Source organism: Scleropages formosus, chromosome 9 (genome assembly GCF_900964775.1).
Source record: "Scleropages formosus chromosome 9, fSclFor1.1, whole genome shotgun sequence".
NCBI classification, from domain to species: domain Eukaryota; kingdom Metazoa; phylum Chordata; class Actinopteri; order Osteoglossiformes; family Osteoglossidae; genus Scleropages; species Scleropages formosus.
This window is the reverse complement of record NC_041814.1, coordinates 1,625,443-1,639,342: the sequence shown is the minus strand read 5'-3', so window position 1 is coordinate 1,639,342 and position 13,900 is coordinate 1,625,443.

Sequence of the window (13,900 nt, the reverse complement as noted above, 5' to 3'; positions counted from 1 at the left end):
CCTTGGGTAAAATATTTTGAATGACATTTTCCCCAATTTAATTTTTTATATATGTATGGAATTATACTCTGTGTGCCTCACATGCATATGAAATTTCAAAGTCAAGATAATATGGGGTGAAGTGTGTGTGTCTGTGTGTGTGTGCGGGGGGGGAGGGGGGAGCATAAGGGGTGGGGGACATTTACAAAGCAGTTCGTTGGCGGAGTTATTACATGTTCGGATCACCTCATTTAAGTTGCCTGTTCCTGTAGCCAACCATTTAAAATAAATCAGAATTCAATTTGCAATGTTCTAGCTATAGACCAGTGTAGCACATGTGTGACTGTATTAATTTATAAAAACCAAAATGGTAACTGTGAATTATGTATTTCTTTGTGCATTTTTTTACGTGGGAGAAGGTGGCTAGGCCCTAGCCAAGGTTAATGCAATGTCATTTAGTTTTTTTTTTTTTTTTTGGTGGAATATAATGGAAATCATCAGTTTAAAAAAAAAATATATAAAAATATATTTTTTTTTCTTAAGCAATACATTTCAGTGTGACTTGTGATAGAACTTTTTTCTTTATTTAGGTAATAAATTGAAAAGAAAAAACAGTATTTCAACAGTTTGTTGTGGTCCTACCTGAATGCTTGCGAAGAGAGTAATAGGTATTTTTCTTACACAGTTTTTTTTCTCTTTTGACTCCTACATACACATGCTCTTGAACTGTATTAACGTAAATCAAAAGTATGCTGCCTCAGATTCCCCCCACCCTATTTCATTTAATACCCTTTTGTCACTTTACTTACGGGTGATGTGTTTCACACTTTCTATAGAGAAGGTAAAATGTCAACTGAAATATGCATGTTAGGGAACTGATGGTGTGCTAGTTACAGCAGCTGAAAGGTGCTGGGTTCAAATCCCACTCCCACTGAAGTAGTCCTCTTGACTTAAGTTACCATGAGTTCCAGGGAAAGTCGCCCAGCTGCGTAAATGGGTAAAACATTGCAAATAGCTTAATATACCAACGTGCCATTGCTGCATAAAATTATAAAGCAAATTCCAATGTTTGAGGTTGCTTTAAGTTCCTCTACCATTGTTCAATTTTTATATTCGTGTTTGCTGTATTCTACATCTCAAGAATTTAAGAATCTCAGAACCACGAAATCCATCAGAATTGAAACTTTGGCTGGAAAGAGCTATGCGTAGCAAGGTTTATGTTTGACAAGCAGAAATGGGCAGCGGAACTGAGCCGTGGCGCGAGAGAAGTGAAGAATAGTTGGGCCCAGCTGAGACAAAGGCTTCTTCTCATCTGTCTGTGTCATGTGGCCACGTTCTCAGCAGGTGTGCGCAAATGAGACTGGTTACCACCGCCGCTTCAACTGCCGCCAGTTTCTGGCTTGTGTTGACATTTCAGTGCTGCGTGTTAGAAGCCGGGAGAAACCCGCATCTTTTAAAATACTGGAAGGAAAAAAAAAAAGTGGTTCTTGCAAAAACGCAGCACTGGAAGAAGAAGAAAAAAAAAAAACATTGAGATGGGCTGTATCTTTTCTTTGAATAACAGATTTAAGTAAGCGCCCTCTGAAACTGTTTTGGAGCTATGCAGCGCTATCAGAAATAAGCTCAGGCAGCTATTGCTTAGCAGTTTGCTAAATGAGCCGAATGTCAGGCTCATGACTTCACACCTCGCCCTTATTCAAAATTGTCTCTACACTAATAATACAACTTCGGCATGACAAATTTCCCAGAATCAAGTGCCATTTCTGCGCTGAGCTCGGAGGCCCCAGCCTCCACATGGCTATCTGGTAAACGACAAGCGCGCGTCTCGCTGCGCCTCGGCGCTCTCTGTACTGAAACCGAGAGCATGCGGGCGAGCAGGAGACTGCACTGCCAAAGACCACATCACAGACCACAAACTGAAAATCCTAAAAATCTGGCATGAGATGCCATTGCTGTGCTATTAACTTGTTGCTGCAGCGCTTGGTACGACAAAACTGCAGTGGACCCCAGCTACTGAATGCATAGGGCCTTTTCTTCATGTTAGCATTATTGCTCAGCTAGCATTGTTTCCCCCAAAATGCCCCAGATACATTTGCAAGACTGCAGTGGGATGTTTTTAATGCAGCGCTCAAGTTCAACGTGTAAAACGTTACGCTATTTGCTGCCCGTATAAGCTGGGCGACAATTTTGAAAGCCAATGTTTTCATAATTTCGCCGCTACAGCTACTGTAGCTAGCTACTCTACAGACTACAGCTATATAGCTACCACAATGCATTGGTAAAGCTGTGCCACGAGTTCTAGAATAATCATATTTTTTGAAAGGTACAGTTGTTTTTTTTTTCCCATGGTTAAATATCTGGTAGCTTCTGTGTCTGGAATGTAAGTCGGTGTCGTTAAAAAGGTTGTTTTGATAAGTATGTTGTCATGCGCATCTTCCTATGCACAGACAGAACTGCCTTTTCCACAGCGAAACAAACTGCTCTGCCGTTTGTTCTTGCTTCTCTGGAGCGAAAGGGAACGCTGGTGTGGTTTATTGATAACACCAATATTTACCCAGCTGTCCACTCAATGGCACTTTTTGCACCTTTCGCAGCAGCAGCTTGTCTTTTCCCAGCCAGTGTTAGACTGTACAGTGCAAGACCTGGTCCTGTACCTGTCGCTTTATATCGTTAAGCTCGAGCCAGCTACGTTCTGGTGTGTCTGATATAACTGCTGTATACCACGCTAAAAAATAATTTGATGGAATATTGATTAGATGGAAAAATTCACAGGCCACATTGCCAAGTAGGAATGAAATCACGTGCTGCAAGGTCCCATCAGCTGTCTTTTCAATGCTAGCAGTTTACTTTTCCACCTCTTATTTGTAAACTGGCCTCAACTGTGACCATGTGAACATGGGGAGGTTCAAACAGTCCTTCTTGATAGATACTGTGAGAAACTTTCGGTGGAGAATTGCCCCAAAATCAGGCCCTGCAGAGGTTTGGTTTTTTTGTATTTTTTGCTCACTCTTATGTGTTCTCACTACTCCTCATGTCACCGCTCCCCTCATTCCTCTCCTCTATGCAAATTGTGGTTGCTCAAAAGTACTCGGTCTGATTTTTTGCTTGCTTTTGACTTCTTTTGTTCTGAAGCGGCGCAGCTAGTTCTTTTTTTCCTCAGTCTCGGCCGTGTGACCTTTACCAGCCGTGGTGTTGAAGAGAAGTGGGCCCCTTTCCTTTTAACATGCCTCGCTCGCTGTCCTCGCTAAACGTCCTTGCTCAGCTGCCACCCCTCGCCTACGGCAGCCATAGTCGTTCACAGGACTCTTCTGAAATTAATAATCAGCGGCTGCCTGCTCGTGACTTATCTCACTTACAGGCTGTGACGTGGGCCCTAACCCTAACTCAACATGATTCCACCTTCTGCAGGGCAAGGGCCACGTAGACAGAGCTGTCTGGTTGCCTAATTAGGACTCATCAAATGTGGTCATGCAGTGCCGCCCCTTGTGCACAGTGTGCGATTTATTGCTTGAAAAAGCCCGTTCTGTTGCGTTTCTTTGCTCTGGTACATGACCCATTCCGTTTCTCTGCGACGCGTGCGCGCAGAACGTACCAGTAGGAGTGGTGATCTGGCGTTTACTGTAAGACAATGTGGCTGAGGTCATGATATGCCGAAAGGCTTGTCAGAGGGCTAACAGAATTCTTTGGAGAGCGGTGCAGATGTGGGTCTTTCACGTAAAACCAGAGACGGGAAGGATACGAGCTGCTGGGAAATGTGACACAGTTGCTTGTTTTTCACTGACCCTTTTCAACATTCTCTACATAATAGTTGCTCCCAGGATGAATTTTGCACCATTGCTTTTGCTCGTAATTCCAGTTTAAGAAATGCCAAAGTTTTTGAGCCGAGTGTCGTCGTCACATCTCCCTTGTCTCAGTGGAAAAAAGGTATAAACTCACCGCCCACACATATCTGAGCTCTTTGCTCAAGCTCTGCTTTGGGGGCTTGTGCAACCAAATAGCGCTCGGTACAGCTCGCCAATAATGCAGCTGACCTGCAGAATATAAAGGCGCACAGAACATGTCTAGAATAGTGTGTGTGAGGCTGCTGTTGTGTCTCTGTGGTTTAACATGAGCAGTATGTTCTGCTCTAAGGCTTGAGTTGCAGTAGGTGTTTTTGTGGCATTTTTCAAGCAACCCGAAGTTCTGTATTCCTCAAAAACTATCGAACCTATCTGGTAGCATTTGTGGGTTGATGACGGATGGGGTTTACAATGAATGTGTCAGAGAGTTGCCGGGGGGGGGGTGGGTTCGAACTTGGTCAGTATGGTCAGTTAAAGAAAACATGAAAAGAAATTGTAATTACGTTTTCATGGTTGTCGTTTTTTCAAGGGAAAGCCCTATGTGCATTGTTCATAAAGCCCCTTATATGGTAATGTAAACACGTCTTAGTAACTGCTCTGAAGCGCACACACAAAAAAAAAAACTGAATGAACACAGGAAGCCCTCCTCTGACAGGAAGCAGCAATCGTTTCCTTGGTAACTAACTGAAACCATCAGCTCTGAACAAGGCTTACCAGACTTGCTTTCCTGACGTCATTTCTAGTACAGAGACACAGGGAGGGCAGCTGTTGATGAAATAAATAGAATTACACGACTTTGTTTTCTATTATAAAAACACACACACACACACACACATATTTTCAGAACCGCTTGTCCAATACAGGGTCACGGGGAGACGGAGTCTAACCCGGCAACACAGGGCGAAAGGCTGGAGGGGGAGGGGACACACCCAGGACAGGACGCCAGTCCATCGCAAGGCACCCCGAGCGGGACTCAAACCCCAGACCCACCGGAGAGCAGGACCCAGTCCAACCCACTGCGCTACCACAACCACCCCCAAAAAAAACAAACAAAAAAAGGCAAATATTTGATGCCAAAACACTCTTTTCTATCAGCTCTGTCAAACTAGAATAACTGTACATAAGCTAATATACACAGTTTATTGTTTTGTTTCTTAATTAATAACCTTCGTCTAGTAAAGTACGTTGCTTAGCACTGCAGTTTCCTATACTCTTGTGGTACACTGAGTGTTTAACCCTACATTCTTAGCCGCTTAGTGTGTGTTCGTTCGTACTACGCAGGACTGTTTAAGTTTGCCAACGTGCTTCGGTTCACAACTGTGAAGGACGTATAGCAGAGGACATTTTAGCAGCCCAAACTCTTGGCATTTGTTGGTCAAGTCCCTCCAGAGATAAATGCTGCCATGCTGCAGTTGTGTCGCTGGGCATGGCCTCAAGAGTGATGCCGGCTGAGCGGATGGTGGGTAAGATGTTCTTCAGAAAGGACAACAGTGGGTGGAATGTGGCACCCAAAGTGCGTGAGGCATGAGCTTTGGTATGGACTGCGAGGTAGCATGTGGTCTATGTGCTTCCTGTGTTGTCATAAACAGAACAGTTCTGGGCAGGACGACATACCCAGTCTGTTGTATGAAGAACGAAGACAAGTGTTTCTTCAGTGGTTTCATCGCCAGATTTCTCTTCCTTATTGTCTATATGTCAAAGCACAGAGACAAACCTGTCTTCACTACTGTCCCAGCTGCCAGGCCATAGTCCATTGTTGTCATGTCGCACCGTTCCTCAGATCTTAACCTGCTACGCCGCTGTATGCCCAGGTTTCCCAGGTCTCCATGAGCAGTTGGCATCCCCGGCACTAGAAGAGACATGTAAATTAGGTAAACACGGACAATCTACAGGCGGTCCCCAACTTACGATGGGGTTACGTTCCGATAAACCCATCGTAAGTTGAAAATATCGTAAGTCGAAAATGCATTTAATACACCTAACCTACCGATCATCATCACTTCTTATCCTTTAAGGTGGTTGAGATCGTCGATTGCAAAAGTCCAAGTTCATGTGCGATGGCCATTATGGGCTTGCCTCCTTCATGCTGGGCAATCATCTTGAATTTATCCTCAAGAGTAATTGCTCTCTTCTTCTTCTTCTCACCAGTAGCAGAAGATACAGATGGGCGTTTCAGAGTCGTTTATTGTCATTTGCACAGTTACGCTGGGTACGCTGGACATTGAAATGCTTGTGACAAGACATTTGTGTATGTTTTGTACACGTGATGGATGCACAAAACACAACGTAGACATGGGGGAGCTATCCAGAAAAACGCTGGCAACACAGAACGCTCTGGAGTATGGGTTGTATACCCCAGAGACCGAGTGGCAGACTGGGAGATGCGGATCGCTGCCGCAGCCCGGCATCACGAGGGAGTATCGTACCGCATATCGCTTGCCAGGGAAAAAATCAAAATTCAAAATTCAAAGTACGGTTTCTACTCAATGCGTATTGCTTTTGCACCATCGTAAAGTCGGAAAATCGTAAGTCAGACCATCGTAACTCAGGGACCCCCCTGTGTTGTTGCATCAAGCCATTAAGTACTATGTTAGGAAGTTACAGACCCTGGTTGACGCCACGTATTCTCGCTACCCTGAATGCACCCAGAGGCCACAAAAACCGGAAGACCATGATCCGATTGGCTCTTTGCAACAAAATAAGGAATTCACACCTCACTCTTCTAACAAAAATCTCTCATCCAGATGCCTTCATAGGGACGCATTTTTGGGACGTGTGGCATAACTGCAAACTCCAATTGGCTTCTTGCAGCAGAGCTTCGGTCTTTCTTGCTGAACGTATTCCTTTCATGCTCATGCCCGATGGAAGTACAGCTCTCTGTGCGCTTTTGTTAGGGCCAGCCATCTGTTAGTATGCAACAGAAGGATTGATTCTGCTGGGAATAATATGAAGCTTAAGCTGGTATGTGTTCAGTGGTCAAAGAGCCAGTCTTAAAGGATATGTATACTTGGATACAACTATCACTGTTTTGAATTTGTGTGTTTTGGATAAATATTTAGCGTCAGGTTCTGAAAAACAAAATAAAAAGTTGGACAAATCTGATAGTAGGAATTGCACTGCCAAGCTCTCGTTAGAAGGCTAAGAGTGAGAGAAAAGATTTTACTAGTAGCAACTGAAAATAAAGAGTAATGAAGTAATATTAGCAAGTAACCCTTTCATCATAGTATTTATGATGAATGCTTAATTCACACACACACACTCAGAACCGCTTGTCCCATACGGGGTCACGGAGCCTAACCCGGCAACTCAGGGCGTAAGGCTGGAGGGGGAGGGGACACACCCAGGACGGGACACCAGTCCGCCGCAAGGCACCCCAAGCGAGACTTGAACCCCAGACCCAACAGAGAGCAGGACCTGGTCCAATCCACTGCGCCACCGCGCCCCCGTGCTTATTTCAAATAAATTAATATTATGGTTCAGCTAAATGCTATTAAAGTTTTAACTGAGTTTCACTAATTGAGTTGTGTATTTTGAGACAGGGCTCACATTCCTCATGGATTTGCGAATCGAAGGTGGGACCCCAATAGTGCTGAGTTTTCCGACACGTGTGTAAGTAAATTGCTCTTTGCTTTGCTTTTATACACCCGTGTGATGATAAGAGACTAGACTTACTGAAATCTCTGCAGAAAATAAGGTGATACTGCCCAACCAACTTGTCCCATGACTAGAGGACATACCAGAGTTCACCCTGATTTTGATACCTTGCTCAGAAGTAACACGTCCCCTTAGCCCCCATGTCCGCATCCCAACCTCCTGTCCGTGTCTCTAATTAGAACCTTCCAGACAAGAAGCTCACACGCCAGTCCCTTAGTGATTACTCTTTAGCTGTTTTTAATTAGGCTCCGGCAACCACCGATGGGCCTGGCACCGGTCTAGCGCCATGGCTATCAGGCAGGGCGCATATGCCTGGAATGTACAGTTGAGACATTATTTGCTTCTTAAGGATAAATCCTTTAGCCGAGCGTTCTTTGTGCTAGAGTTCAAGTGTGGGAGCAGCGGCTGTGGGGAGTGAGGGAGGGACTGCGGGGGCGTATCAGCTGATGGTTAGCTATGGAGTGGGGGAGGTGGGGTAAAGCCTGAGCAGCACATGATGAACCGTTTCTGAAAGTGCTATCTAATACCATGAGTGAAGGAAACCCTATTTTAGCTTGGCTTAGATTTCCTTCCCCCCACCACCTGCACATACATCTGCTTATTTGTCTCTGTGATCTTCTGGTGCAGCGTCTTCCCCCTCCCCCTGCGACGCCCCCCAGGCACCCTCTCTGTGCGCTGACGAAAAACAGGGGGCAGGTGCTGTGGCTGAACAGCTTTCCTTCTCTCCGAAACCCGGAGCCAGTCCTTTCGGCTTTGCAGATGAGCCGGTAGCCATACGGATTTTGAAAATGGGGAGTCTGCATTTATACATTCTGCTTACACATCCAAAAAGGTACGGAGTGTCGAATGGCCCAATGGCAGTATCTGTTGTGAGCTGGCAGGAAGGAGAAGCGTGGCACAGGGTGAAACTGCAGTATGATGGACATCTCCCAGTACCATCCCTGCACCACTTCCCAATCCTGCCCCCGTGGTCGCCCCCTCGTAGTTTTACGCTAAGCAATGGTTGAAATGATTTACAACTAGGGGTGCATTTAAACAATGTTATCAGGAATAACTTAAGCAATGCTACCTTTTTTGTACGATGAATTCATAGTTAAAAAGAGAATTCAGGTTAATTAATGCACCATGCACCAGAAGTCATCCCTGGTTGCATCCAAACCATTTGGGTAAATTTTTTTTTTTTTAAAATGATGCTAAAGAAGTGAAAAAGCAAGTCATTATGGAGTTCTGTTTCACAGGTTTTAGACCAGTAAATAAATGCATAAAGAATCGAATAGAATAGAATAGAATAGAATTCTATATTGGTTCTTGTCAGTTTTTGTTAACTTATTATATGTTCCTTTTAAATGTTTATGAGTTGTAACAACAATGGGCTCGGCAACACATTTTCCATACTGGGGAATGTTTTCAATCAAATTTGATAGCATTGGCAGCCCTTTATGCGAGGCTGGACCAGCAGGGAGGCACAAGGCGACTGTGTTTGGAACAATATGGTCATCCATGAACATGGGGTGGAATCAATGGGGATTGTGTGATGGGGGGCAGGTGGGGCTCTGGGGGAGGTTCCCTGATATGGGAGATCTCTATGACTGATGGTGTGCCAGACAAGATGCACAGGCGACTCAGGGGAGCAGACATGTATTGGTGTGCTCTGCAGAGAGGCTTTTTGTACTATCGATCCAAGCTGTCAATTAGATGGGCTCCAATAAATGCGCCCCTAACCTCTCCATCACATGCACACACACACGCACACATGCACATGATATGCAAACAAAAGCCGTCTGATGTTTTTGTTTGGAAAATCATTTTTCCACTCCACTGCTTCAGTTGTCCGCGAGGTCAGACTCAATTTCGTCAAACATTTCACTTTTGTTAAAATACATTGTTTCAAATGAACAATTTAATATGCAGTTGATCGATGTACAGTCTGAAAACAATTGTTTGTTTTGTCCCAAAAACGTACAGAATTTGCAGTATTATTACAGCCAAATTATATTTTAACTTTTAGCCTAGGCCAATGAGTCAGCACTCCTTTTTTGTTGCGCGTTCTCTCTGCTTTCTGAGGTGAAGGTGGGCAACTGTAAGGAAATGAAAAGGAAACTAATACCTCAGTTTTAAATGACAGCTGTCTTCTAGATTAAGACTAATGCAAAAACGTTCCCTCTAAAATGCCGCGTGGAGCCTGTCTCTGTAGAGTTTGCATGTTCTCCCTGTGTCTGGGTGGGTTTTCTCTGGGTGCTCTGGTTTCCTCCCACAGTCCAAAGAATGCTGTTCATGGGAACTGTTGACTCTAAAGTCACCCGTAATGTGTGTGTGTGTGTGAGTGACAGAGAGAGTGTGTTCCACTGATGTATGGACAAGCAACCCATTGTAAGTAATGTGTCTTGCAGTGTAAGTCACCGCGGTGAATAAGGTGTGTGGGCTGAGAACACTGCATAGTGCTCGTTGTAAATCGTTTTGGAGAAAGCATCTGCTAAATGAATAAGTGTAAATGTGAATGTAAAATTACTGGTACCTGTAAGTATTGCTCTTCAGACAGTACTGAAACAAGCGGAATAAGCATTATTTGAAATAAAGGTTGGGCCAGACGCTACTGGATGTGATCAAACAGGAACTGAAATCACCCAGTGATGGGATGAAATAAGCCAATACTCAGCCCTCATTCTTTCATCCAAAATTCTAAACAGGCAAGACCCCCCCGACTGCTCCGCCCCACACTGATCACTGGGATTTACTGTGCAGCTGTGCTCTGTCTGTAGTGAGCTTCAGATGCCCTTTGGGTCGATCTGGGTCGAATTCAATTTGTAAGATATTATGTATTGATCTGCACACGTTGGCCTTTCTTGCAGGATGGCCGAACCTTGACCCACTTGTGTTATTCTCGCCAACATCCAACCAGTCCTTCAATTTGAACTTCTGTCAGGTCAATTCAAAGCCATCCCCCGGAGTCACAGTGAAGGTGTTTGTCGAATGAAACAGGGGACTCGGAAAGGCCTTCTAACCACATGATTGCGATGCAAAGGGGGTCTTCGTGGAGAACAAGTGCACAGTGAGCTGGCGGCACAACTCTTGATTAAGAGTTCCAAACTCTTTTATTAACTCAAGATCTCTTGGGTTGAATTTTAATCTCAGTGCATCTGTTTCGAAATGGTCGGTGTCAAAGAGTTCCTTATACAGCGCGTGTGAAGTTCATTTTCAAGTAAAAGCAAGTACACGGGAAATATGTGGCTATTCCCATAATGTGGTGGTGGTACAGTCTGTTGAGCAGGACTTTGTCACGCAAAAGCGGGATGCAAAGGTATACTGAGGACTCCACTGAACTTATAAAGGATATTAAATTGGCATCTCAAGACCGCGCTGTAATCGGAATACTTCGCCATGAATTAAGGTAATACTGTGTTCAATATTCTACTATGAACTTGACACGTTTGTTGAAAAAGCAAAGGTGAAGGTTATAGTTTTAGAATATAGAAATATATAAAATGGAAAGAGGAGAAAAGTAATTTTTTTTTTTGCATTTGGAACACAGGGTGAAATATTCCCAGGCAATTTGTATAACTGGAAATGTGCTTGAAGTTTGTCCCTGTAATAGAGGAAAACCTTTACATTCTTGAAATTTTGACTGCATCTAATCAGGTTTTACCTCGTGTTGCTGCAGAGGGAAATCAAGAAGGTCTTCTCTGAATACAGGCCTTAGCAACTGGGCACCTGAGGACCGGTGCCTAAGCCAGTGTGTGAGTGCTGGTGCGAGCGATGGCAGATCGGCCGCCTCTGGGCACGCCTTCCTCCCGCTCCATTTCCTGCCAGAAAGGATGATGAAGGGGCATTGCTTCTTGTCTGCTGACAAACCTGAACAGACATTCTGGAAGCTTCCTGTTTCATCCACATCCCCCTTGGTGTTTCCTCATTTGTGCTAAAGATACCAGAGTCGGTGTGCAAGAGCAGATGAGTGAAGGCTTACTCAGGGCACGGCGTATGTGTGTCTCTTATGCTGCTATCTTTGGTTCTCCCACTGGATTTGCGACAATACAGTTGGTTGCTTTACCATGATTCCTTTCCGTTTTTCCACCGCTAGTTCTCTTTTTCGCTTCGATGTTGATTCACCTATGGTAAAATCGCAGACTTTGCTTACTTTAGCGATATAATCTTCAAAAAAGAGAACAAAATTACTTCCATGTGGATATGGCTGCTAGGTTGCTCAACGTAATCTTTACTTTCATGTGTTGTGTAAAGGCTTGAAAATCCATTATCTCAGCTTTCGGGGAAAACTGCACTCGTCGTTTGTCGTTTGCACGATTTTCAGTTTTTGGGGGTTTGTGGGTCATGCAAAGAGTGGGCGCTAAGGCTAGAGCACGCCATTTTGGGCCTAGTGCTGATGCACGGTGTGTGAAGTTGAGAAGGTTTATTTTTTTCCATTTTCACCATAGCTGGAGTGTGTGACACAGGGTCGATGTTAGCACTTCTCCTGCGCTCTGCCCGCGCTGGCTCAGATCGTATCTGAGGGCTGAGCAAGTTCAGGCCAGAGTCCACAGAGAAGAGGCGGTAATGGAGAAGCGCAGAGTTGTGTCGGGGACCTCGGCCCGGTCCCTCACCGCCTCCTCCTCAAAACATTAGATTCAGCAGACGGAGAGGAAGGCTATTTTAAGCACGCCAAGAAGACCTTGGCAGTTGCAAGGAACGTCTTCCTTGAAAAAATAATTATTAAGATAGATATAAATGTCCTCTTCACAGAAGTACTCCGCTTTTTTGCGCGAAGAAGCAGATAAGGAAGTGAAAGAGAATACTTAACATGTTCCCTCTAGAAAGAAAAATAGAATATTCTGTGATCTTTATTAGTAAGATCCTGATGAAAGAGCCGACAGAAGCACAGCTCAACACTTTAAAGTGAGCTTTCTCGTCAGTATTTTTGCTGAATCGGGAAATGTGGAAAATCCTCGTCCCGTAACCGATGGTCATCATGAGAGGTTTAAAATTTTACTTTGTGCGAGCGAGTGTTTTGCAGGAGCGTGAAGTATCTTCATGAAGAGCAGGGGAGCACAGTGAGAAGGCAACTTCAGGGCCTAGGTGCTTACATAGCGTGCTGCCTGCTGCCGGTTAGCAGGCATCTTGGCGCAGTTTGACGCACGTTGTTGACATGCTCAGTTATTGTTTTCATTTTAATCACCCTTCATGAAATTTCCCTAGCAACGGTAGCGCCCCCTGTTGCTAATGCCCAGACCGTGGCACCCCGATTGTTGTTATTTTCTTGCTATTTCTCCTGTGAAGGTTGCCGTATCACGCACCCGGGACCTCACGCCCAGATCCGGTGGTCAATACTGACCAGCTGGGCTTGATCTGATTCTCTTTCCATCTGGCTGCTGCCTCCGTCTGCTATCGAGGGAGGAAAGACAGGGTCGGCTGTCTGGGGGGACCAGCTGGCTCTGATAACTAATCTGCTTTCTGGTAAAACGTGAACTCGGCAACCCGATAGCCTGAGTTAATCAACGGATGACGCCGGTGTCGATACTGGGCCTCTGGCTGCAAGGGAGTTTCTGCTCAAATGCTGCTTGTTTTGACCCTAGAGGTCACAGATACTCTCAAACGATGGAGGACCTCCTAGACTTAGCAGTGGTTCGAAACACAAGCCGGGACGGACATGGGTTATCTGCCCTCACAGATCCCCCTTATTGTTTCTTTTGTTCCCCCGGTGAGGGCACATTCTATCATCTGACAACACCAGGAGCAGCGCTGCACCTTCACAACAAAGTAAGAGCGAAGAGCCCCTTTCAGCACAACTCGGTGTACGGTTCTCAGGATCACGCCCTGCCCCGGCCGTCTCGGAACACCTGCATGAGGAGAGACGGGCGAGCGAATGGAGGTTATGTGAGAGGCCCTATTGTTGCCACTCTGGAAAGCTGACAGGGCTGATCTATGGCGGGGCAGATGCTGCGGGGGCCTGGGTGAGGTAAGCTGGCAGGCTGGGAGCCAGGCATGTGAGCAATGCGATACTTATCGATGGGAAACACAGGGCCCGTCTGTTCTGAGCGCAGCCGCGCCGCTCCCCCCCCGAGAGGCAAAGGCCAGGCACTCCAAACAGGTGTACGGGAAGGAGGATTGAGGGTGCGCCGAGGACGTGAATTGAACAGAGACGTCCAATAAAAGAGGAGGTGCCACCCTGAGGGATGAGGGCATGCAGCAGGCTCGGCATGCAGGCGCGCTGACATCTGTCCTTTAAGTCGCTGTCTCACAAGAAACTGCTTGACTTTGCCTGCAGCTCTTCATTTTTGCCTTTATCTTTATGTTCACGCTAGATGTGCTTCCAGCTGAGTGTTGCTGACTTGGTTGGCAGCCTCACGGGATGTCAGCTATTTGCTGCACAACGTGCACTTTGACCCTGAGCTTCTGTTCCTACTGGTGTCCCCATGCCCCACAACCCCACACTTGTCCAC